Source organism: Nicotiana tabacum, chromosome 9 (assembly GCF_000715075.1).
Source record: "Nicotiana tabacum cultivar K326 chromosome 9, ASM71507v2, whole genome shotgun sequence".
Taxonomy (NCBI): domain Eukaryota; kingdom Viridiplantae; phylum Streptophyta; class Magnoliopsida; order Solanales; family Solanaceae; genus Nicotiana; species Nicotiana tabacum.
The window spans coordinates 11,201,069-11,227,160 of record NC_134088.1 but is presented as its reverse complement, the minus strand read 5'-3'; the positions used below and the strand labels follow the sequence as shown (position 1 = coordinate 11,227,160).

General features: G+C 37.7%; 1 pseudogene; it reads left to right on the top strand.

Annotated features, from left to right (window-relative positions):
- Positions 1 to 9,512: 9,512 nt before the first annotated feature.
- LOC107794949 (uncharacterized) lies at positions 9,513 to 25,067 on the top strand (annotated as a pseudogene).
- Positions 25,068 to 26,092: the final 1,025 nt, after the last annotated feature.

Here is a 26,092-nt window from a genome sequence, read left to right as displayed (position 1 = left end):
ATTCTCTGGCAAAATTTACACTGCATTCTATACAAAGCTTAATAAAATTTTACTTTCTTGCTCTTTGATCTTATCATTGTTGTGCCCCGAAACTGTGTTCACGGAATTATCATCTATGTTATTTCATCTACATTCTACAACAACAATAACAACAACAACAATAACAATCCAGTATAATCTCACTTAGTGGGGTCTGGGGAGGGTAGTGTGTACGCAGACCTTACCCCTACTTGGGGTAGAGAGGCTGTTTCCAAATAGACCCCCGGCATCCTTCCCTTCAAGAACTTCCCACATTGTTCTTGGGGAGACTCGAACTCACAACCTCTTGGTTGGAAGTGGAGGTTGCTTACCATCAGAGCAACCCCTCTTGTCTTTTCAGCTACATTCTAACGCTTAGTATTGTGTATTTCTTCAATTATTGCATTATTTTAGAATCAAATTAGTTCACTTGTCTATAAACCACATATAAATTCTAACTATACAAGATACCAATTTTGATCGGGGTTGGCTTACTTGGTGAAATTCCTGCATTATACACTTGATGTTGAGGGTTTAAACCCCATCATTACTGTAGTATCCCTTCCCCCACCCCACCCCACCCATCCCAACCTGGATATAATTTAAAATATATAGATTGATCTTAAGACATGCCAAAATTGAAAACAAAAATTTGGTATATAACCTCAGGCTGATCTAATTAAAACATGTCAAAATTGGAAACCAAGATTTGATATATATACAATTTTGGTGTATGCGTATATATTATGCGTTTATATTATATGCTTCCTTTGTTTCAATTTATGTGTTTAGTTTGTCAAAAAAAAGAATATCATACTTTCTTATTTAGAAATAATTAACTTTAAACTTCATACTTTATATGATTTATAATCATAAAATTTTTCTAACTTGTTTTAAACCACAAGTTTTTAGGCAAAATACCTTAAAACCCCCTAACTTGGCAGAGATTATTGGTTACAACCTATAACTATTAGTAGTCTTAATTACCCCCTGAACTTGGTTATTCCATAGTTGTTATCCCCTTGGACAATCTCATCCTAGGGAAATGGCATATACTCGACTGCCACATGAATTTTTCCTGTCAATGTGGCGTTTTTGAATACTAAAATATACTTTTTTACCTTTTAAATGTATTATTTTTTTAGATATTTTTTATCGAATAAAATTTATAATAAAATTTGGCTAGAACTTCTTAATTTAAGCTAAAAAAAATTATTTAGCTAAAAATGATGAGTTTTTTTTTAAAATTCGACATGAAAAAGGAAATTACACAGTTAAAATAAATATTTATGGTAACTAAAAAAAATATAAAAATACATAGCTTAAACTTTATTATTTTTGCAAAAGAAAATTGTTTAGCTAAAAATTATAGAGCTCAAAGCGTATATTTCACAAATTTTGCCCAAAAAAAATTACACAATTGAAATAAAATAGTCATTGTATCTAAAGAATAAAAAAATAAATACACAATTACAAGTTCATTATTTTGACTATATCTTCTGGTAGCGGAAACGTAAAAGAAAAAATACAAGATTTAACGTGGTTCGGATCAAAATAATCCTACGTCCACCAGATAACAGTCACCTTTTTATTATTAACAAAGGAAGGGGAGAGTTTCCAATTACACTTAAGAGAATTTCTCTGTTAACTCTCTACTCACTACAATGTATTGTATTATTTTTAGGATGGTTTCTACAAATAAAGGAGTGAATCTATTTATAGAGGTAAAGACCTACTCTTGATGTCTTTGGTGACATCAAACTACCTCATCTTGATGTCATGGGTGACATCAAAGGAGGAAACTTCTTCCTAGCATCCACACCAACTCTTTCCACCAACTCTTCCAATTGGCATGTCATTGTTGACTAAACATAAACCAACACTTTCAATCTCCACCTTGGTTTGCGTTTCGAGCGTGCGTGTGAACAACTCTGGCCAAAACTTCTAAGCTTACTGGGCAACCCCGTTGTAAGAAACAAGAAGAATCAAACCATTGTTGAACATACCACCTCCACCTAACAACTGTTCTCTTCGGAGTTGCATCAGTTGATGCACACCCCCGCCAAGTCCTTGCAGTGTGCAAACTTAGCGAGTGGGACTATCTTGGTCAACATATCTGCAGCATTATCGTCTGTGATAACCTTCACGACCTTGATAGTTCCCTCTTCAACATCTCGAATAAAAAGAAATCTGACATCAATGTGTTTAGTGAGCTCATGAAATCTCTGATTTTTTATTAGATGAATAGCACTCTGACTATCACATCTAAGAGTTGATTCCAGCTGAACCAAACTCAATTCCGCTACTAAACCTTTCAACCAGATAGCTTCCTTCACCGCCTCCGCTGCTGCCATGTATTCTGCTTTTGTCGTAGACAAAGCGACAATCGACTGCAGAGTCGACTTCCAACTAACGGCACTGCCAACGAGGATAAAGATGTATCCAGTTGTGGACCTTCTTCTGTCAAGATCTCCTGCATAGTCAGAATCTACATAACCGAGAATTAAAATACCTCCACCACTTTTTCGAAAGGTCAGACCAACACCAGAAGCTCCTTTGAGATATCTCAATATCCACTTGACAGCTTCCAAATGCCTCTTTCTTGGGCTGGACATGTATCTACTTACCACACTTACAGATTGAGCAATATCTGAACGTGTGCATACCATAACATACATAATGCTACCGACTGCACTGGCATAAGAAATCTTTGACATATGCTCCACCTTATCCTCGAACTGAGGCATTTGTAACTCTGAAAGTTTAAAATAAGGAGCTAATGGTTACAGGCTTGCATGTATGCATATTGAATCTCTCGAGAACCCTTTCAGTATACCTCTTCTGAGAAAGATGTACAACACCGTCTTCTCTTGAAATCTCCATACCAAGTATTTTCTTTGCAGCTCCTAAATCCTTCATGTCAAATTCCTTACTCAACAGTTTCTTCAAAACATTTATCTCAGACATCTTCTTGTGATACACATAGCTATCAAATGCACTCCTTAAGAATTCATGTGTAGTCATGAATGCATCAAACCTCTTGTACCACTGTCAAGGGGATTGCTTCAAATCATATAAAGACTTCTTTAGTTGGCATACGTGATCCTCTTTTCTCTCAGCTAGGAAACTTTCAAGCTGATCCATATATATTGTCTCTTCTAGATCACCGTGTAAGAAAGCAGTTTTGACATCAAGCTATTGAAGCTCCAAGTCAAATTGGGCAACCAATGCTAGTAGCACGCGAATTGAGCTATGCTTCACGACTGGAGAGAAAATCTCATTGTAGTCAATTCCCTCCTTCTAACTGAAACCTTTTGCAACCAATCTCGCCTTGAACCTAGCATCTTCCACTTTAGGAATTCCCTCTTTCTTTTGGTAGACCCACTTGCATCCAACTGTCCTCTTCCCCTTTTGTCTTTTCACTAAGACCCATGTTTGCTTGTGAAGAAACTTCATCTCTTCAGTCATGGCTAACCGTCATTGTACAACATCCTTGTAAGAAGTTGCTTCAATATACGAGGAGGGCTCCAGATCCTTAATCTCTTCTTGTGCAACTACAAACGCATATGCAATCAAGTTTGCTTGATCTATAAGGCGTTCCGGTTCTCGTGTCTGCCTCTTCTCCCTCCCCTTCGCAATTGTTTATGGTTCATTGACAGCAAGTTCTTTAAGGTCTACATATTTTGACTTATCTTTAACCTGAGTTTCTTGATCCTTTTCCTTGGCAAGCTCTATCGAAAGCTTCACCTGCTCGTCGTTCTTGTTTCCTGAAAACTCCACGGGAACTTTACGGGGATCAAGTATAGAGGATTCATCGAAGGTGACATCTCTACTAACTATAAATTTGAGTAAAGATAAACACCAAAGTTTGTACCCTTTTACTCCATCCACATACCCTACGAATATGGCCTTCTTAGCCCTTGGTTCAAGCTTTCCTTCATTAACGTGATAATAAGCTGGACACCCAAATACTCGTAAGTATGAATAGTTAGAGGGTTCACCTGACCATACCTTATTCAGAGCCTTAAAGTCAATTGCCTATGCTGGAGATCGATTGACAATATGAGCAGCAGTGTGAACTGCTTCAGCCCAAAATACTCTGGACATTTTGGCTTGTAGGAGCATACAACGAGCCTTTTCAAGAAGAGTTCTGTTCATTCTTTCGGCAACTCCATTCTGCTGTGGGGTATGCCTGACAGTCCTATGTCTTGAGATCCCATGAACCTTGCAGAATTCATTAAACTCTTCATTGCAAAACTCCAAGTCATTATCTGTGCGAAGATACTTGATTTTCCGCTCCATTTGATTTTCAACCAAAATCTTCCACTCTTTAAATGCTTCAAAAGCCTCACTTTTTGCCTTCAAAAAATGCACCCAAACCTTTCGTAAGAAAGCATCAATAAAAGTGAGAAGATACCTCTTTCTGCCCTTCGATGGAAGTTTAGAGGGACCTCATAAATCTGAATGGATGTAGTCTAGCACTCCTCTTGTCTTGTGTTTGCCAGTGCAAAAGCTGACCTTTTTCTGCTTCCCTAGAACGTAGTGCTCACAGAAGTCAAGTGTGCTGATCTTCTCACCTTCCAAAAGGTTACGATTGCTCAACATTTCCAGTCCATGTGCGCTCATATGACCTAATCTCATGTGCCATAGTCTTGCCTTATCATCATTAGATAACTGCAATGTAGATGCATTTGTAGAGACAACAATGGTGCTTCCGGCCAATGTGTAAAGGCCGTTCTCCAGCTTGCCTTTCAGCATGACTAAAGAACCTTTAGTCACCTTTATAGTTCCTGCTTTGCTCATGTACCTGTAGCCTTGTTCATCCAGAGTACTCAGGGAGATCAAATTCTTCTTCAGATCAGGAACATGACGGACTTGTGTAATAGTCCTCACGACTCCATCATGGCAGCGAACCCGAACTAAGCCAATGCCAACTATTGCATAAGTTGCATTATTGCCCATTACTACGGTTCCTCCACTTTTCTCATAGCTGCTAAACTAGTCTTTTCGGAACGCAATATGCATAGTACAAGCAGAGTCTAACACTCATTTATTTCCATAACTACTATTATTATTACACGATATTGTTAGTACATAATCATTATCAAAATCATGTACCTGTTCAACTGTAGATGCACTCGCCTTTTCCTTGGACTTTGACATTGCGCAATCTCGTTCAAAGTGCCCCTTCTTGCCACAACCCCAACACTCTGTATTCTTCTTGTTCATACTAGACTTTGATTTGTACTTTGATTTGCTCTTTCCCTGTTGGCTAGCCCGGCCTCTCACAAAGAGCCCACTTGCCTGGTCATCTCTATCTCCTTCAATATGCCTTCACACATCACTAGAGTTAAGTGTCTGCCGCACTTGCTCAAGCTTGATAGGCTCCTTGCTATACGTCATTGAATTCTCAATATCATGATATCCTGAAGTCAATGAAAATAGCAAAGCACGTGCAAGCGTCTCCTCCTCCTTTTTAATTCCTGCAATCTGTAAGTCCAGGACAAGTTTATTAAACACATCTAAATGATCTTGTAACGAAGTACCTGACCCCGTCTTAAATGTGTGAACGCCGTTGTAACAACATCCTTGTTGTCACTGATCAGTGTTGGTATAGCCCTTCTAGCTTTTCCCATAACCGTTTGGCCATCTCTTCGGTACCCGTACTCACTTCATAAAGCATGTTAGGTGCAATGGATAGTTGGATTGCACTCAATGCATCCCCTTCAATCTTATCCTTGTCGGGAGCTGATATATCCTTATGATACTTTCCGTCAATAGCATGGATTAAACCTTCCCTCCGCAGTAATGCCATCATCTGTATCTTCCAGATATTGAAGTTGTTGCGTCCACTGAATCTATCAATTTCAAACTTCATGGAACTCATCTTTGCTTGCTCTTCCTTCTTGGATCGTTAAAGAATCATGTTGCTCTGATACCAATTGTTAGCAGAAACGTAAAAGAAAGAACACAAGATTTAACGTGGTTCGGATCAAAATAATCCTACGTCCACCAGAGACAGTTGCCTTTTTATTATTAACAAAGGAAGGGGAGAGTTCCCAATTTCACTTAAGAGAATTTCTCTTTTAACTCTCTACTCACTAAAAATTTTATATTATTTTTGGAATGGTTTCTACAAATGAAGAAGTGCATCTATTTATAGAGGTAAAGACCTCCTCTTGATGTCATTGGTGACATCAAACTAATTGATGTCATAGGTGACATCAAAGGAGGAAGTTTCTTCCTATCATCCACACCAACTCTTTCAACCAACTCTTCCAATTGACATGTCATTGTTGGCTAAACATAAACCAACACTTTCATCTTCCTTATGTGTTAAAAAATAATGGACTTGTAGTCAAAATTCATATTGATTTGGCTCGAAATAGAAATACACAATTCAAATAAATAACCATTATATCTAAAGAAAAACGACAAGAAATACATAATTAGTACTCTATTGTTTTAGCTATAGGTTTATTTGGCTAAAATGATGGAGTTCCATCCAAAATTGTCACAAATTTTGGGAGAAAAAGAAGAATTATACAGTTGGAACAAATAGACATTATCTATATAAAAAAATTAAAAGGTAAGGTAAGGTAAAGTACACACTGTATATTAAAATGAAGCAACAAAAAATACATAATTGTAATAAATAAATTATTACATAAGATTATGTGACAATTAGATACAGTTAAAAAATAACCCATTTGAAAGCAGATTATTCGATTTTTCTTTACTCCCACGTGCTTAAAAAAGAGTGTATCTATACTCTTAATTTGCAACATCAGCATTCAATTAGTAGCACAGCCAACCTAAATATAAAATTTATGTCAAACACAACATTTTCCTCCGATCAAGAATTTCAAACTAGCCAAAATGGTGTGCTAGCCCTGATCATACCTTCATCGGTTCCATCAAAATTCAAAATTTTCCTCCACCAACACAACATTTTCCTCCAAAGTCCAAACCAATGAACTTGTGTAAGCTACTTACTCCAATGGGTCGTTTGGTATGAGGTATAAGAAAGTATAAGAGTAGTATAAAAATTTAATATCACCTTAATACTTTATTTGGTTAGCAAACTAGGTATAAATTATCCCGGTGTTAATTTTAACACTGAGATAACTTATACCTTATAGAAAGTGGGGTAATTAGCACCGGTATAACTTATACATTCTTCTTAAAAATTATGCAATTGTCATTTTTAATACAACATACTAAACAACGATTAAACAACAATTCCAGAATAACTTATTCCAATATAACATATACCGACATAACTTATATCGGTGTAAATCATATTCCAACCAAATGGAACAAATAGTTTCATAATTTCTGAGGTGAATTTGTGGAAAAAGAGAAATAGAAAAAGGGACAAAGAGTGAAACCTCAAATTCCCACGAGTAGAAAAGTTGAGCTTCGAGTTGTAAGAGGAGGTTCGTGACCTCGGATTGATTTGTTTCCGTACTGTGAGAGAATTAACTGCTAAAGTGACGGCACTATTCCTAAAAATCTCGAATATAACTGACTTTTGTCTTGCTAGCGTCTTTCGTCTATGTCTCGTGACCGCATGTGCTGCTAACCTATGAGGGTATTCTGGTCATTTCAAATTTTTAAAAATAAGGAGGGTGGTAAAAGAAACGAGAAAAATAACAAAATGGTCTACTATATATCTTGGTGTAGGTTCAAATAGCCTTTTAAATATGTTTGAGCCTTTAGGTCCTTTAAGTTTTTCAAAAGTGAGAACTTTTAGTCTTTGTCAAATATTTAACAAACTTTTAAGTATTTAATTGTTGGATTTAAAGAAAACTCGCATTTGAAAGTGTCATTTTTACTAATTTGGACTATTTTTTATTTTATTTATGTTTGATGCAATTCTTATAGGTGTAAGTTTTGTTATCTTTGATCTATTTTTTGTACTTGATGTAATTTTTAGTGTTTCACAATAAGACTAGGAGGATTATCTCTACCTTCATTAGCATACGACTTTATGTCATCCGGTACAACTTCCTTTCAATTTAATAATTCCCATGCTATAGTTCGTCTTGGACTAAATGTAGAACTGTTTTTAACCGTTTGTATAGCCATAAATCCTATTGTATCTATTGAGATCCTTCTCCTTTGAATACTGCTGCAGCCCAAATATAGAGAACTACTAGCTAAACCACTAATCATATAGCTAATGAAATAATACTGAGACAACTCATATAATGTTATTTTTGAAATTTCACAAGAAATTCTTAATATGTTTCATAGTTTTTATTAAATACAATGGGAGTTCGTTAAATAATTGATGGATGGCAAAAAATATTCACTTTTTACAAACTTAAAGAACTAAAAGTAAGAGAGTCAGCGTTTGTTCAATAATCAATGGAGACAAAAAAATATAAAAATTGCACGGGACGCCTTATTTGGTCGCTTCCATTTAACCTATACCTATTTTTTTAAAATTTTTTAACTTGTACTCACTTTTTAAGCAACTTCAGCCTCCTTTCTCCACCTCCTTCTCCTCCTCAAAATTATATCCGCCCTCAATCCAATAGGCCACTTCTTTCTGAAGTCGTTGATTGTGAAAATGTTCCAGTAATTGACATGGGTTGTGGAGATAGAAACCTTTTAGTTCATCAATTGTAAAGTTAGGTTTAAGAGCGTAGTTTGCCATAGTGTTGAGTATGTCTGAACTGTATATAACTTTGCTTGCATATATTCTCAATCAAGTATAAACTAACATCTCACTGCGTGTTTAATTATTATGTTTGCAGCTTAAAGAAAGACATGAAAAGCTTGAATATTGGAGGACGAGGGAAATGAAATTCTCAGAGAAAAAGAAAGAAAAACGCGACCTTGTACGACGACAAAGTTCTATATGGATTGATGAAAAAGATTTGGAGAAAAAGACACTTGAAGTTATTTGTGATGCTATTCAACTTTGAATTGTTTTCTTTCTCTAGAGCTGAAGTTCGCCGGTTACAAATTTCGCTAGTTACAAAACAAAAACTTCAGCTCTAGAACTGAAGTTCCCCAGTTACAAAAACAAAAACTTCAGCTTTAGAGCTAAAGTTCGCCAGTTACAAAAACAAAAATTTCAGCTCTAGAGCTGAAGTTCACCAGTTACAAAAATAAAAACTTCAGCAATTACAAACAAAAACTTCAGCAAATTGAGAACAAAACTTCAGCTACTATGCTTAAGTTCAGTAATTACAAACAAAAATTTCAGCACACTTGGTTCAGCATACTTGCTACTTCAGTCCCGTCTACTAGAATGCTGAAGTTTTACGTGATTGTCTTTACTACTTCAGCCCCGTATGCTGAAGTTACGCGAAAAAGTAGGTACACTTGCAATTTTTTTTGCAAAACAAACATAAATTAAAACGTGACCCAAAAAGCGGGTATAGATGCAAATGACCCAAAAAGATATTCACTTTTTACAAACTTAAAAGAATTAAGGAGTATATTTAAAGGTCTACTTTAAACCCACCCTAAGCATAAGGGGTCATTTTTAATACATTTTCCCGGTAAAATAAATAAACGGACTTAGTCTTAGGATTTTGCAGCGTGTTTCCAATTGGGCGGGTCTCAAAAATCAAAATCGGAGAAGAAATGAGAGGGGGAAGGAAGAATTTGAAGAGGGCTGTTGAAGAAGAATTTTTCACTCTTCAACAGGGTCAAAGTATTATGCAGTTGTGGACCTTCGAGGTTCCAATCTTATTCAAGTATGAAAATCCTACTAATTTCTTCCTTTTTTTTGCGTAGTAGTTTTGGTATTTGTATGATGAATTGATAACGAATTGTTAGTTTTTATTTTTTTAATTTTGAAGGTGATGGATGCGGAAGGTGAAACATCAATAGCAATATTTCCAGCTAAATTCCAGAAAAGCATGTGGATTAAAAGAGGTTTGCTTTGGTATTTCCTATCCTAATTTTTTTTTTGGGGGATTTATTATGGTTGTCGATTTCATGCCTTTATTTTTGGCATTGAAAGAATAATGTGAGTGTTTTCCTTTGTGTTTTGTATCTTTTTTACTCAATGAATAGGCAATTTTGTTGTGGTTGATGAGAGAGGAAGAGAGGAAGCTGTTGAGTCAGGTAGAAAAGTGGGATGTGTCGTTACGCAGGTACTCTATTATGAACAAGTCCGTGTGCTTCAAAAGTCACCTGAATGGTGAGACTCTATAATTCAAGCACCTATTTTTTCGCCCCTTTATTTTAGTTTAATGAAGAGGGAATAGATTATTGTTAAATCTATGTATTGGTTGAGTTTGTGAGATAGGATGAGAAGAGGCGAACTGAGAGAGAGTAAATTGGAAGAGTTTCTCATTCAATCTTATGTCAAAAATGAAGCTGATACAAGGTCCAAAGGCTGTCACACCTCCTTTTTGTGCGCCCGCCCCGAAGGGTTAAATGCGCGAGGGAGTTTTTCCAATTTAAGTGACAATATTCGAAATGGGATTATTTATTTAATTTAGAGTCGCCACTTGGGAAAGGTTTGGCTTTTGGTGTCCCAAGTCACCGGTTTATCTTGAATCCCAAATCGAGGAAATTTTCGACTTTTCCAAATGAAGTCTGCGAACCAGAAATTCTAAGTAAGGAATTCTGTTGACCCGAGGGAAGGTGTTAGGCACCCTCGAATCCCGTGGTTCTAGCACGGTCGCTTAAATTGTTATAATGGCTAAATATCTGATTTAAATACATGTTGTGACTTATGTGCTTTATTAAGTTTAAACCGCTTTTATTATTATTATTTAGTTTTATAGAATTGCAACGTCGTGAAAATGCATCTCGAACCACGTCACAATCAATGCACCCGTGATCGTCGACACATTTTGACTCCGTTGAGATTGGGATTTGGGTCACATCAATGTGCACCCGTGTTTAAGAAGGTTAAATTATTAAGCCGCGCCTAAAGAGTCTAGCGCGTTATTATTTTTGTAGAAGGCCATGAAATTCACTAAACGGCCTATCCCGAATTCTAAAAATTTATTATGGTTATTTATTGAGGGCCTCGCAATTTTGCGTTTTATTTGGCGAGACTCGTCTCTATTTTAGAAAGGATATCCTAAAGTGGCTACATTTCTAATGCGTTTGTCTCTAAAACTAGAAGAAAAAAGGTATATGCTAATTTAATTATATGCTTTGGCCTAATCCGGATTCTTATGGTTAATTATTTACAAAGTTGAGAAAACATTGTACTTCAATGGAAAAATGCTTTAATTTGACAAAGAAATCCGTTTATTCTAATGAAATACAACACTTAATCCGAATAAACATCTTTAAGTCGAATTTAGATTAACTTTCTTAAACAGGGTTAATAGAATTCCTTATTAAAGAATACTACCGATGATATTCAAAACTAGTCCTATAAACTGCCTAAAGAAATCGAAACTGGGTGATTCAAAACTGTATTATATTTGGCTAGATTTAACAGCCATTTGCCTCTACTTATTCAAAGCATGCTGAAAGAGTGAATTTAATTTTAACAATCGCACTAAATAGTTTCACGTTCCATGAGTTATATTTACATCCTGTATGCTACTAAACGAATCAAACACCACAGTTTCAAATAAACATTAATTAAGTACAAACTTACTAATGTATTCTCTATTAGCTTACAAGTTAAAGGATTTATACAACTTTAACAATATTCGCAAAGCTATAAGTAAGGCAACAGATGATAAAAAAATTCTTCAGATCTTTCGATTCATGCTTTTCAATGTTACAATCAGCTACACCAATATGAGACTCGAGATGTGTACCTGGAAATACTGAAAATGCAAAGGAGAAGAGGAAGAAGATAGGGAAATCAGCAGCTGCAAGAAACAGAATAGCAGCAGCAGCAACAAGCAAAATAATTGGAATAGAATCAAGATCCCAGCTAGACCAAGTCCCAGAGTAAACCAACAAACAACCAGTAGACTCAGTTGGATTTAGAAGAAATCAGTATTGGACAAACAGGTCGAGACCAGTGAAATCAAGACAGCAAGAAGAATGCAATTTCTAGTTTTGTCTGTCTGTGTTATCAAACAGAGTTCTTTTCCAGTTTTTCTGCTTTTCAGAACTTCAACTCTCAATCTCCAAACTAAGTTTTCTGTGTGTATTCTCTTTTTCTCTGTCTGTGTGTGTGTATCTATGTCTATATGTGTATATCTTCAGCTCCCCCTCTCTTATTTTTTTATCTCTCTCCTCTGTGTTCTCTATCCTCCCCTTTTATAGCTTCAAATCAGGCTATTTGAACAGCCTGTTAATCAATCAGGTCCCCTCCCATGTGCTGTCCCTTTTCAGTTTCCACTTAGCTAATTAAGTATAAACCTCCCCCATGATATTCCTGACAGTACCCTCTAATATTTAAACTAAAAGGCAGACAGGGCAGCAAGAATATAATCTGACAAACATGCTGTCAAATTATTTTAATCAGAATGGCTTTTATGCACATGTTGTGCACTAATGCACATGCCCTCCAATTCAGGCTGTAACTAACAGACCAAACCCTAGATTTCTGAAATCAAATTAACAACTATAAGTTACTAAACCCAGTCCCTAATTGATTCAGGCAATGCTTAACAAAAGCAGGTCAATTGGTTATTGTTCGGACAACTGAAACTAATTGACGACATATGTCGACTCGACTATACTAATCATAACACGTACAATCGTAGCCAAAAATCAGAAATCTAAGAGTATCACACAAGGGGTTCAGATTGCAATGTTAACACAGAAATGACCTCGGGAGCTAATTGAATGACCAATTACGAATTCAATTGAACATACAGTTTACACACATACATTACGAAGAAAGACTTGACCGAATACAGAGGTCCGGTCAAGGTGGACAATAGCAGTTCAAAAACACAAACTAAAACAAAACGTTTGGCCATACGGACGGACCTTTAACAACACACAAACACACGAACTGAAATAAAGAAAAGAAAATTAACTCACCTTAAAGCTTTGAAAGAAAAAATCAGAAAAAATCCACTTGTGTTTTGAACAGATCCTCCTCAAGGTTGAACGGACTTTAATCGAAGTGCTTCTCAAATGAGAAACACTTCGATTAAGGTTCATGAAACCCTAATCTCTTGGCTTGAACAGACACGGACCAGGCTTGGGGTTTCTAGGGTTCGTGGATGGTAGATTTGGGACTTGGGCTTTCTTGGTTAGATTCGGACCAAACCAAGCATGGTTTGGTCACGAGGGGGGTCCGGGGACTGTCTGGTAAGAATTTAGGGCAGATCGGTGTAGATCGAGTTTTGACTCGAATCTTCAAATGAAGATTCGAGACGGTGGGATGGGATTCGAGCTGAAAGGTTGGTGGATTCATGTTTAGGGTGTCAAGGTGGTCCTAGGGTGTTAAGGTGAAGGCCACCGGCGTTCATGCCGCCGGCTTTCATGGTGAAGAACACAGGGGCGGCTAGGGTTTGGAGGGGAAGGGGATGAGGACGAAGGCTGGGGTCTTGGATAGGGGGCCGGGTATGATAGGGACCTTATATATGGGATGGGTGGATTGATTTCAACCGTTGGATGAGGCGAGATGGACGGCTTGGATCTGCAGGGTTAGGAGAAACGGTGTCGTTTCATCTAAACGGGGTTTGAGTTGGTCCGGGTGAAAATGGGTCGGGTTCATCATGGGTTATGGGGAAGTGACCTTGACCGTAGGATGAGGAATGGATTAACGGCTGTGATTAAAAGGCCTCATACGACGTCGTTTAAGTAAATGATTGGCCAGATCTGGGCCATTCCTTTGAATCCATCAACGGCTCACAGAGATGGTGCCTGTACGACGTCGTTTAGGCGTCTTGCAGAGGGCCTGTTGGGACTGGGTCGTTTGGGCTGTTCATTTGGGCCTCCTGATTTTAAAAATGGGAATTGGCCCAAAGTTCTTTTAAAACAAGTTTTAAACCTCTTTTCTTTATTTCTAATTTTCCTAAACACACAACCTAATTAAATAAAACTAAACACCATTAATTAATACTTAACGTATTTATTACACGCATATAAAAATGTTAGAAGTAGGTAAAATTAAACAAGGCAACAAATCAGGATAAAAAATGCGTATTTTGCGATTCTCCATTTAACAAACGGATTACGGTTTAAATTACGCATGACACATACATTTTTTTTTGTATTTTGTTTTTTAATAAAAAAAAAGGGCAAAAATCATAAATAATCAACAAAGTGCCATGTAAAATCCAAAGTTGTACAGCAGGACCATTTGTTATTATTTTTATTTCTTTTGGAGCGATTGTCGCGTAAAACAAAAATCACGTGCTCACAACTGCCATCTAGCCAACTAATTGACAGCTGTACAAGTAACTAAATAATAGCTAACCATGGTTATAACTAACTAACATACTGACTATAGTTAACTTAAGCTATCCTTTACACCCCCCCCTCAAGCTAGGAGGTATGAAGATATTCTTCATTCCTAGCTTGGAAACCAAGTAGTCATGTTGTGCTCTGCCAAGACCTTTGGTAAGTAAGTCCGCTTGTTGCTCAGCAGTAGCGACATAAAGAGTGCGAACTAGCCCTTGTTGAACCTTTTCACGAATGAAGTGACAATCAATGTCAATGTGTTTGGTTCGCTCGTGGAACACAGGTTCACAACAATCTGAATTGCGGACTTACTGTCAATGTATAGGTACTAATAAAGTATGTTGTACGCCCAGCTCATGAAACAAACCAAGAACCCACACAACTTCAGCAACAGTAGACGCTAGACTTCGATATTCTGCCTTCGCTGAGCTTCTGGAAACAGTCGACTGCTTCTTGGACTTCCAAGAAATCAAAGAATCCCCAAACTTAACAAGGTAGCCTGTGACAAACCTGCGAGTGTTGGGACAAGCAACCCAGTCGGCATCGCAAAATGCTGATAAGGACTCAGAACAATGTGCCTTCAGCAAAACTCCAAATCCTGGGCAATGTTTGATATACCGAACAATTCTCAAGGCAGCTTCCATGTGAGAGGCCTTGGGAGAATGCATGAACTGACTGAGGTTTTGGACCGCAAAAGAAATGTTTGGTCGAGTGATTGTGAGGTATAGCAACCTCCCAAGTAATCTTTGATAAGGACCTAGATCATCCAAAGGCTTATCATCAGTGGTCCCAACATAAGAGTCTAATTCAATGGTAGATAGCCTCAGGTTTTGTTCCATAGGAGAAGTGGCAGGCTTAGATCCTGAGAGCCCTAAGTCAGCAATCAACTCAAGGGAATACTTTCTCTGATGCATCAAGATCCCCTCAGCACTCCTTGCAAATTCAATTCCCAAGAAATACTTAAGTTCCCCCAAGTCTTTGATCTTGAATTTATGTTGAAGTGTAGCTTTGGTGGATTGTATCAGTTGCATATCATCACCAGTTATAAGCAGGTCATCTACATAAACCAAGACAACGACCATTTTTCTAGCTTCCCTTTTAATGAATAATGAGTAATCCAAATGACTCTGATGGAAATCAGAGTCAATGAGAGCAGATGTGAGCTTGAGATTCCATTGTCTTGAGGCCTGCTTAAGTCCATAGAGGGATTTGTGCAGCCTGCAGACCAATGATTTATCTCCGGATTTACTGAAGCCTTGTGGTATGCTCATGTACACCTCTTCTGACAAGTCTCCTTGCAAGAAAGCGTTATAAACATCCATTTGGTGGACTGGCCACTGCCTTGAAGCTGCTAATGAAAGAACACTTCTAACAGTAACCATTTTCACCACAGGTGAAAATGTTTCCTGATAGTCCAAACCTTCTCTTTGGTTGAACCCTTTAGCCACCAATCTCGCTTTGAATCTTTCTATTTCACCTGTAGACTTATACTTTATTTTGTAAACCCATTTACATTCAATGGCTTTCTTTCCTTTGGGCAATGGAACAAGCTCCCAGGTTTTGTTATCCTCCAATGCCTTGATCTCTGTTTGCATTGCTTCTACCCACCTTTTATCTCTGGCTGCCTCATAGTAGCTAGCAGGTTCTACTTCAGGGGAAAAGTTTGAGAGATAACTCTGATATTTAGGAGATAGGTTATCATATCCAATCACATCAGAGATAGGAAATTTCCAACAACAAACTAATGAAAAAACTTTAATGCTCTGATACCATGTTAGAAACCAAAGAAGTTCTATATTTCATATCTAGAAGAGAAGATTACAAGGCCTATTTATAATACTAATTCACCTAATCTATTAGTTGCCATACACCTAATTACACCTACTATACAACTCATATACATGTGCTAGCTATGATGTAGTACATGTGTATACATGTGCTACACAACTTGTATTACACCTACTATACAACTCATATACATGTGCTAGCTATGATGTAGTACATGTGTATACATGTGCTAGACAACTTGTATGTCAACACTCCCCCTCAAGTTGGAACATATATATTGATCATGCCCAACTTGTTACAGATATATTCAACTCGAGCTCCATTCAAAGCTTTTGTGAAAATGTCTCCCAATTGATCTCCAGTTCTAACATGACCTGTAGAGATGAGCTTTTGTTGAATCTTTTCACGAACAAAGTCACAATCTATTTCAATGTGCTTAGTCCTTTCGTGAAATACAGGATTAGAGGAGATATGAAGAGCAGCTTGATTATCACACCACAACTTTGCTGGCAATGTAGTTTGGAAGCCAACTTCACTTAATAGTTGATGTACCCATACAACCTTACACACAGATTGTGCCATAGCTCTGTATTCTGCTTCCGTACTAGATCGAGATACGACATTTTGTTTCTTACTCTTCCACGAAATCAAGTTTCCACCAACAAAAACGCAATATCCTGTCGTGGATCTCCTATCGGCTTTTGACCCTGCCCAATCTGCATCTGTGAAACACTCAATGTTAGTGTGTTCATTATTCTTATATACTAGACCCCATCCTGGAGATCCCTTTAGATAACAAAGAATCTGCTCCAGAGCCGCCCAATGCCTGACTGTTGGGGAAGACATAAACTGTCTCACAATGCTGACAGAGTATGCGATATCGGGACGAGTTACTGTAAGATAGTTCAGTTTCCCAACCAATCTCCTATATTTCTCTGGATCTTCGAATAACTCACCGTCTTCTTTCACGAGTTGTGTGTTAGGAACCATTGGCATGCTGCATGGTTTAGATCCCAACTTTCCAGTTTCAGCTAACAAGTCAAGAGTATATTTCCTTTGGGACAAGAAGATGCCTTTCTTGCTCCGTGTAACTTCAACTCCCAAAAAATACTTTAGTTGCCCTAAATCTTTCGTCTGAAATTGAGTGTGAAGGAAAGACTTTAGAGTTGAAATTCCTGTAATATCACTTCCAGTAATAACGATGTCATCAACATATACTACCAATAAAAGAATACCATCATCAGACTTTTTATAAAACACCGTATGATCGCAATTGCTTTTCTTCATCCCATATTCTAGAACAGCCTCACTAAATCTGCCAAACCAAGCACGGGGACTCTGTTTCAGCCCATAAAGAGATTTTCGAAGACGACATACCTTTCCACACTCCCCCTGAGCAACAAACCCAGGTGGTTGCTCCATATATACTTCTTCCTGAAGATCTCCATGTAGAAAAGCATTCTTTATATCAAGCTGATGCAGAGGCCAATCATAAGTAGCTGCCATGGAAATGAATAATTGAAAAGAGTTGGGCATGTGACTGAAAAGTGGAAAAGAGTTTAGAGTTACCTGTCATATGATCTGTGGCACCAGAATCAATGACCCATTTGAATGACGAAGAGAGGAGACACTTAATGGTTTTACCTGACTCCAGGATAGTATTGATAGGAGGAGATGATGACTGAGATGGTGAAATAGTCTCGGAAGTGGCGATGTTGGCATACTGAGATCTTTTGTTCTTATTCTGAAGCTTCACACAATAACGTATGGTATGACCGAGCTCATGACAATAAAAACATTCAACTTCCCCTTGCTTTAGGTCTCGACTATCGCTACTCCGATTGCGATTACTATGACTCCTATTCTTTTGGACGCGGCTAAGCAGAGCACCACTATCGATCGTGGTTGTCGGACCTGGATGAGACTTTTCAGTACGCAACACTCTTGTAAAGGCCTCTTTCAAGGAAGAGATAGCAGTCCCAGATAAAATCTGCGATTTGGCCCCTTCAAATTCGGGAGAAAGACCAGAAAGGAAACTCATGACCGCCAGTTGTTCACGCTGAGCCTGTTGTACCTTCACATCTGGACTAAACGGCAATATAACATTAAGCTCATCATACACCTTCTTAAACTCTGAGAAGTAAGTGGTGAGAGAGCGATCTTGCATGGATGGATGGTAAAATGCCTGGCACACATCATACATGCGAGACAAGTTTCCTTTGCCAGAGTACAAAAAATCTAAATAATCCATTAGATCCTTCACATAATCACAATGAGAAACTAGATCATTTACCTCACTGTGCATCGAATTCTTGATTTGGAGAAACAATTTTGCATCCTCCTTTAACCAGACTGATTTAGTCTCATCCTTGGGTGGATCATCAACCAAGTGGTTCTCTTTGTCGATGCTCCGCAAATAGAGACGGATCGTCTTACTCCAATCCATGTAATTGGAACCCATGAACTTATTCTCCGTAATTTTGGACATAACCGGAATGACATCAACGGTAGGTTTCGTTTCAGTCATCTTGCACCCGAATAATAGCAGAATCAAATAGTCAAGAACAGTGCAGTGAAATTTGAACAGTGCAGTGAACAGTGATATTTGAACAGTACAGTGAATAGTAATATTTGAACAGTGAACAGTGCAGTGAACAGTGAACAGTGATCTTGGAAAATGAAAGTTGTCAGGAAAAAATGGCCGGAAATAGTGAAATAGAATCAAAGCAGCGAAAAACTGTTCTGAACAAAAATAATTCGAACGGGGAAAAAAAAAATTCCCGACAACAAACTGATGAAAAAACTTCAATGCTCTGATACCATGTTAGAAACCAAAGAAGTTCTATTTTTCATATCTAGAAGAGAAGATTACAAGGCCTATTTATAATACTAATTCACCTAATCTATTAGTTGCCATACACCTAATTACACCTACTATCCAACTCATATACATGTGCTAGCTATGATGTAGTACATGTGTATACATGTGCTACACAACTTGTATTACACCTACTATACAACTTATATACATGTGCTAGCTATGATGTAGTACATGTGTATACATGTGCTAGACAACTTGTATGTCAACACTCACAAAATCTTTAAGCCATATAGGTGGTCTTGACTCTCTTGTAGTTTTTCTAACTTCTGCGGGTAGAGGAACAGATGGAACCTGTAGAGTGGCTTGAACTGTGTCATCGTTAGTGTGGGCTGGAGTAACAATTGAATCGGACAAATCAGCTGCTGATGAAGAATTTGGTTCAAGTGAAGAAATTGATTGAGAAGAAGGAGGAGAACATGGCGGAATAGAAGCAGAACATGGTGGAATAGGGTCCTCCAGCACAGCTGGACCGGATAGAGCATGAATATCCAAGAATTGCTGCTCAGTCTCGACTTCTGGTTCTGAAAGGGAAAAACTTCCTCATAAAAGGTCACATCTCTACTTGTGAACAGAACATTGTGTTCAAGGTCTAGTAGTTTGTCACCTTTCTGATGCACGACATAACCAAGCAATGCACATTTCACTGCTCGAGCTCCAAACTTATCACTCCTAGGCAATGTGGTGGCAAAGCATAGGCAACCAATGACTCTCATATGAGAAAGGAAGGTTGTTTGTGATACAGTAATTCATAGGGTGACTTATTGCCAAGCACTGTAGAGGGAATTCTGTTGATTATATAAACTGCTGAATCTACACACTCTCCCCAATATCTAGCTGGCAAATGTCCTTGAAACTTAATTGCTCTGGCTGTTTCAAGAATGTGCCTGTGCTTACGCTCAACCACTCCATTCTGTTGTGGGGTATATGGGCAGGAACTTTGGTGTTGAATGCCATGTAGTTGAAACAATTCTTTGCAGTGAGAATTGAAGAATTCACTCCCATTATCGGATCTAAACGATTTTATAGTCTTGCCAAACTGTGTTTGTACCATTGCAATGAAGTTCTTAAGCAAAAAGACAACATCAGACTTCATTCTCATAAGAAATACCCACGTCCATCTTGTACAATCATCAACTAAGGTAAGAAAAAATCTCATCCCATTGTGAGTAGCTACTTTGTAAGGGCCCCAAACATCCATATGTATCAAATTGAAGCTATCTAAACTTTTACTATGACTAACTGGAAAAGGTACTCGAGTTTGTCTAGCCAAAGGGCAAACTTCACATTTATTTGACAAAATACTACTACTAAAACTAGAGATTTTCCTGAGAACTTGCATAGGCACATGTCCCATTCTCTTGTGCCAGATGTCTCCCGTATTTCCAGGTTCCTTTGTTATTGCTACAAATGCTTGGTAAACTTTGCTGTCATTATTTCTTGCTGTAGATAGCATGGTATACAATCCCTCTTCCTCCTTACCAATCTCCTTCACCCTCCCAGACAAGAGATCCTGAAAAACACAAAAGGTGGGAAAGAAGGAGGCAAAACAATTCAACTCTCTTGTCACCTTGGACACGGACAAAAGATTGAATTTGAATGCAGGTACACAAAGGACATTCTTAATAGTGTCACCTCCGGTAAGCTGACAATCCCCAACATGAGTAACCTTGGCAGAGTCCCCTGTAGGCATTTGTACCTGTCCTCCATTACCTACTGACATGCCATTTCTTAGCAATTTATCATTTCCTATCATGTGATTCGTAGCACCTGTGTCTATAATCCATTTGGCAATCTGAATATTGCAACAAAGGAATTTACCTGCCATTGCTGCTATGTTAGAATTGGTCTCTCCAATGGAAGTCTTGTGCAGCAGTTGCAAAATTTGAGCATATTGTTCCTGTCTGAATAGTTGTCCAGGTACTGATTTGTTTCCCAGTTGTGTACTATTTGCCTCTACTTGTACTGCATTGGCCTTCCTCTTAGACTTATAATCTGAAGGATAGCCAACTATCTTGTAGCAATTCTCCTTTAAATGCCCTGTTTTGTGACAAAATTCACATTTCATCAATTTGTAACAGCCTTCTCTCGTGTGACCCTTCAAGTGACAAAAATCACACTCCAAGCTATAATTTTTCCTCTGCTTGTTCCCTGATTGTACAGTGAACATTGCAGTAGGCTCAACATGTCCAGTCCCCCCAAAATTATTTCCTGAAATCAATCGTCTGCTTTCATCTTGCATAACCATTGCATACGCTTGATTAATAGTTGGCACAGTAGGCATCATAAGTATATGACTTCTAGCTTGCTCAAAACTGACTTCTAGCTTGCAGACGTTGAAATTCTAATTGCTCAACATAATCTTTTGCAGGTGGTGGTGGCAGAATCGAATCATATTCAGCCCATAGATCCGTCAATTTAGTAAAGTAAACAGATACAGACGATATACCTTGGGTAGAGGTAAAAATTTCCTTGTGCAAGTAGTAGAGTCTAGAAGCATTCACCTTGTCAAATCTCTCTTTGAGTTGTGCCCAAACAGTCTGAGCATTCGCAGAGAAGAGTACTCCAGTCAATAGGTGTTGACTTACATTACTCATTAGCCACGAGGTGACAATCGCGTTGCAACGATCCCACTGATGTGCAAGTGCCGGCCCAAAATCAGCTTTGGATGTTGAACCATCAACTAAACACAGCTTGTTCTTCCCCAATAGAGCCACTTTCATAGCTCGATTCCAAAGAGTGTAGTTTTCCATACCAGTCAATAAAAGACCCACCGACATTGATCCCGGTCCGACCGAAGGATGCAAATATAACGGGTGGCTGTGATCAAGTATGACCGTCCCTCCGGTAATTCCGTTGCCGGAAACCCTATCGCCAGTAGCAACACTGCTGGATTCATCAGAAATTGCTATGAAATTTGGTAGAAAAATTGCAAAATTAGGGTTAGAAAAAAGCAGAAACAAAGCGAATTCTCTCGATTTCTTCCTCAATTGCACGAAGAACTCCCTAGAATCGCTCGATTATGGCTCTGATACCATGTTAAATCTGTGTATTGGTTGAGTTTGTGAGATAGGATGAGAAGAGTCGAACTGAGAGAGAGTAAATTGGAAGAGTTTCTCATTCAATCTTATGTCAAAAATGAAGCTGATACAATTGTATATAACTGCCATCTAGCCAACTAATTGACATATGTACAAGTAACTAAACAATAGCTAACCATGGTTACAACTAACTAACATACTGACTATAGTTAACTCAAGCTATCCTTTACAGTTTTTCCTTATAAATTTGTTCTTGACTGGGAAAAGAAAAGAGGGTCTTTCTGCTCGATGGGCCTATCGATGTAAATTTCCATGGAAATGGATAAAGTACCTCTAGCTCGTGAATTTGTAGCTCATATATTTGCTTAGGTTACTGGGATTGAAGATTGATCTCTGATGTCTGGAAACATGAAGATAATCTCCTTGTTATGATTGAAGGAGTATTCTTGTTTCTTTCTTCCATCACATTTGACTTACTGTGTGGGCTGTTTAGAGGCCTTCTCCATCTTGAATTTTTCTTCTTTTACGTCCACCCTAGTAGTAGATTTTGACCTTTTTCAAGATAGTCTCTTGGATGTTCTGTTACAATTTACAATATATGTTAATGAGCTTACAAGATTAAGCCTCTCAGTTACTACTCTACTGAGTGTGTTTTACTGGGTATTTTGCATAGTTGGACATTTATATTTGAGTCTGTTTACTCTCCAGGTAATATATGCAAAATAGCTGGTAAATATTTGAGGACGCCGCCCCTAATTGGAACTGTTTCATCATACTGCCTCCCAACACCTCTCCAACCAGAAGATAAATCCCCTCTGGCTAAAAAAACTCTGGCTCCAATCCTCTAAATATGCTGTCTGATTGGGTTGACGGGAGGCTGTCACTGGACCTGAATTGTTTCCATTCAGAAATTTTCTTATGTTCTGGGTACTCTCTGTGCAGGCCAGAGATATTCAATTCTACAGCAGTAGAGAGTTCAAAGCAGGATACGCAATCAGATAATACCCAAATAGATGAGAACGAAGACTCAAGCGATGATGATGGACTCCCTCCATTAGAAGCCAATACTAACAGATTAAATCCATTTCAACAGGAGTCCGAGACAAAATCTGATTCAGATACTGATTCCTGATCCATGCTTCCGGATATTCATGGCACCATGAATGATACCTTCATTTTTGCAGATGAAGTTGGTTGTAAAGACATTGCTGTCTTTGAATGCTATTGATTGTAAATCTGCTTGCTATTGAATCATTGTCTCTGGTAAACTAGCTAATATGTCAAACCCACGTCTGAGTGAGTAAACTTATGATATTGCTCATTTAAATTTTCTAAAATCTATCTGCTGGTATGATTTTACTAATGCTATGTTTGATGAGATATTTTTTCTATATTTAGCGTACTTAGTTTGGAATTAACTCGTGATTTAAGGCGAATGAGCCCATAGCAAGGTCAATTAGCTTTTATGCCTTGTGTTGACAATAATTTTGTGACGCAAGGGTTTCTAACATGTATCAATTGCTACTTCAGATTGTAGAAACTTTCTACTATATTTAAGCGATTCACAAAAGTTGGTGAGGAGTATCACAGGGCCAACACCCTAATGAACCAACTCTTTATTTTGTCTTATTTTCTTCATGACTGGTGCTTTACGTGCTTTTAGCCTGGAATCCTGGATCTTCCAAGTACTTTAATTAAAATAAATGAAATATTATGCCTTAAATGTAAGTAGCAGATTAGTACTTAGCCGGGAGAACTTTTGAGGAATCCAGAATGGCATCTGCTCTAATTGACATGGGTGCTACTGGAAAGGATGTGGATTCAAAGGCTTTTGCGAGCAACTTGGTGAAAATATTTTTGTCAATTCAGGTAAAACAATATCCAGTATAAATTCTGCAGATTCTGATGAAAGTTTTAGATACTGCTGTTTGACTTGTCTGCTCTTAAGGTTCCTGTGTATACTTGTCCTCGGGTCCGGATAGGATGGATGTCTTGTTATAGAACTCTTTGTTAGAAATCCTAGACAAATAAAAAGATAAGAGAGAGGAAGCTCTTCTGGGAAATAGAAGTTATTAGTCTTGGATGTTACGCAACAAAATCTTGATTTCATTGGATTGAGTTTAATTTTCCGACTCATATTGTTATTTCTACACAGGATTTGGACATAGAAATCATTATTGCTGCTGCAAGGGACACAAATACAAATACAACCGCTGTCGCTGCCAATGTAGTATTTGATGAGAGGCAGATGAATGCTCTGTTCAGAGACATGGTAAAGCAGTTTTAGCTCTGATATTAAACTATACATATTCTTTTCTACAGTTGTGGCATTGTGCTTAAAATTTATGACGTAACCAAAGTCAGACACCCTATCACTATTCTGTTTGGTCTTAAGTTCACATGATTTATAAAAATCATGGAACTCCCTTATGTCTAGAACTATCAATACCCTCCTATTTTTTCTTCTTTCTATGGTACTCAAGAATGTCCTAATACTAAGTTGATCGGATATGAAATGAAAAGTTTATCATTTCTCCCTCACCAAATGTCAAATTAATGCAGCAAAAAAGAGTTTCATTTCTTATTCTGGAAACTTTTTTGCTGTTATTTCTCTCTTAGTCCTTGTAAAGCTTATTTTCTGATCCTTCCTCTTCAATATTTGCAGGTTAGAGTTAGTGAATCTTACGGATTGAAATTTGTTCGTGAGTTTGCACTTCTGTTGAAGCAACTTCTCTATTTTGATCGATACACCAGATTGTTAGCTCCAAATATAAATATGTATCGAGATCAGACGGTCAAGCTTGTCTCTGATAGAAGACAAGGGAACATATACCAATGATAATTGTAAGTCGCACCAAGAAATTGTTGCACGTCCTCAGATTTTCTAGTATATTGTATATAATACCAAATTTAGACACCAAATTTACACAATAGAGGACAGAAATAACTGTATCGGTCGTATTTTCTGATGTATGATGTTGGTTGATGTGGATCCCATATTTGTGGGAAGATAAGGAAGTTTATTTACTGCCAATCTATCTTCATAGCATCGTGTAAACTACTGGTGGACATATACCCTCTATTTGGGGATGATAGAAGCCTTTTACTTGAGACACTACTATACTGATCAGCTTTAAACATTTTAATCTTTTCAACGGTTGAACGGTTGTCAGTTGTTCTATATTAAGTCCCTTCGGTTTCTTTGTGTTGCATAATGAATGTAGATATATTCTGTTACTTAATGAATGTAGACATACTCTTATGTAATGTACATAGTAGAATTATAGGGATTCACAACAAATTTATACGATTTCCTTTTTGATTATTTCTATAGTTAGGGCTCTATGTACTTGTATATATACTTGTTACCTCTTGACATGATATACATCGAAATTGCTCAATCCTCTATCTATTTTACACAACAAGGACATTAATTACAGACGAGACAAATTGCAACCAACTAATTCACATCCAAACGGAAAGTCTTGGTGTGCTGAAAGAGAGGATGAAAGCGCCAAACGAGCAAGTCTTTGCGAGCTCATTTTGTAGTTAAAAAAGAATAAGGCGAGGAGTGGAAAAGAATAACATAAAAGCAATCTTAAAGATAAAAAGAACTAAAGAAGAAAGACTTGAGGAATATGTCACTTTATTCTAAATACATACTATCAATTATCATCACACAAATAACTGGAAATCCAAAAGTACCAGACTTATATCATGAACACCTCATATTGCTCTATAATCTACAAGCTGCCACTTTGATTCACCTGTACATAGTGTGGAAAGTGAAAAAAAATGATATAGGACATCTCCTTGCTCAGGATATTCACACGGATGAGCCTAAATGGAATATTGTTTGTGTTTCAACATCTTCTGTAGGTATATCTTTACCACCAGGAAACCTGTTCCAAGAACCCCTTTACGTTCAAGTATCTAACAAAAATTGCTGGATCTTTTGCACTTCGTTGCCTAATGACCTGCATCTTTCTTTTTGATCCTTGCTTCATTCCTGAAAGTTGAGCCAGTCACTAATGTATGACCTCACTTGGCGAAGAAT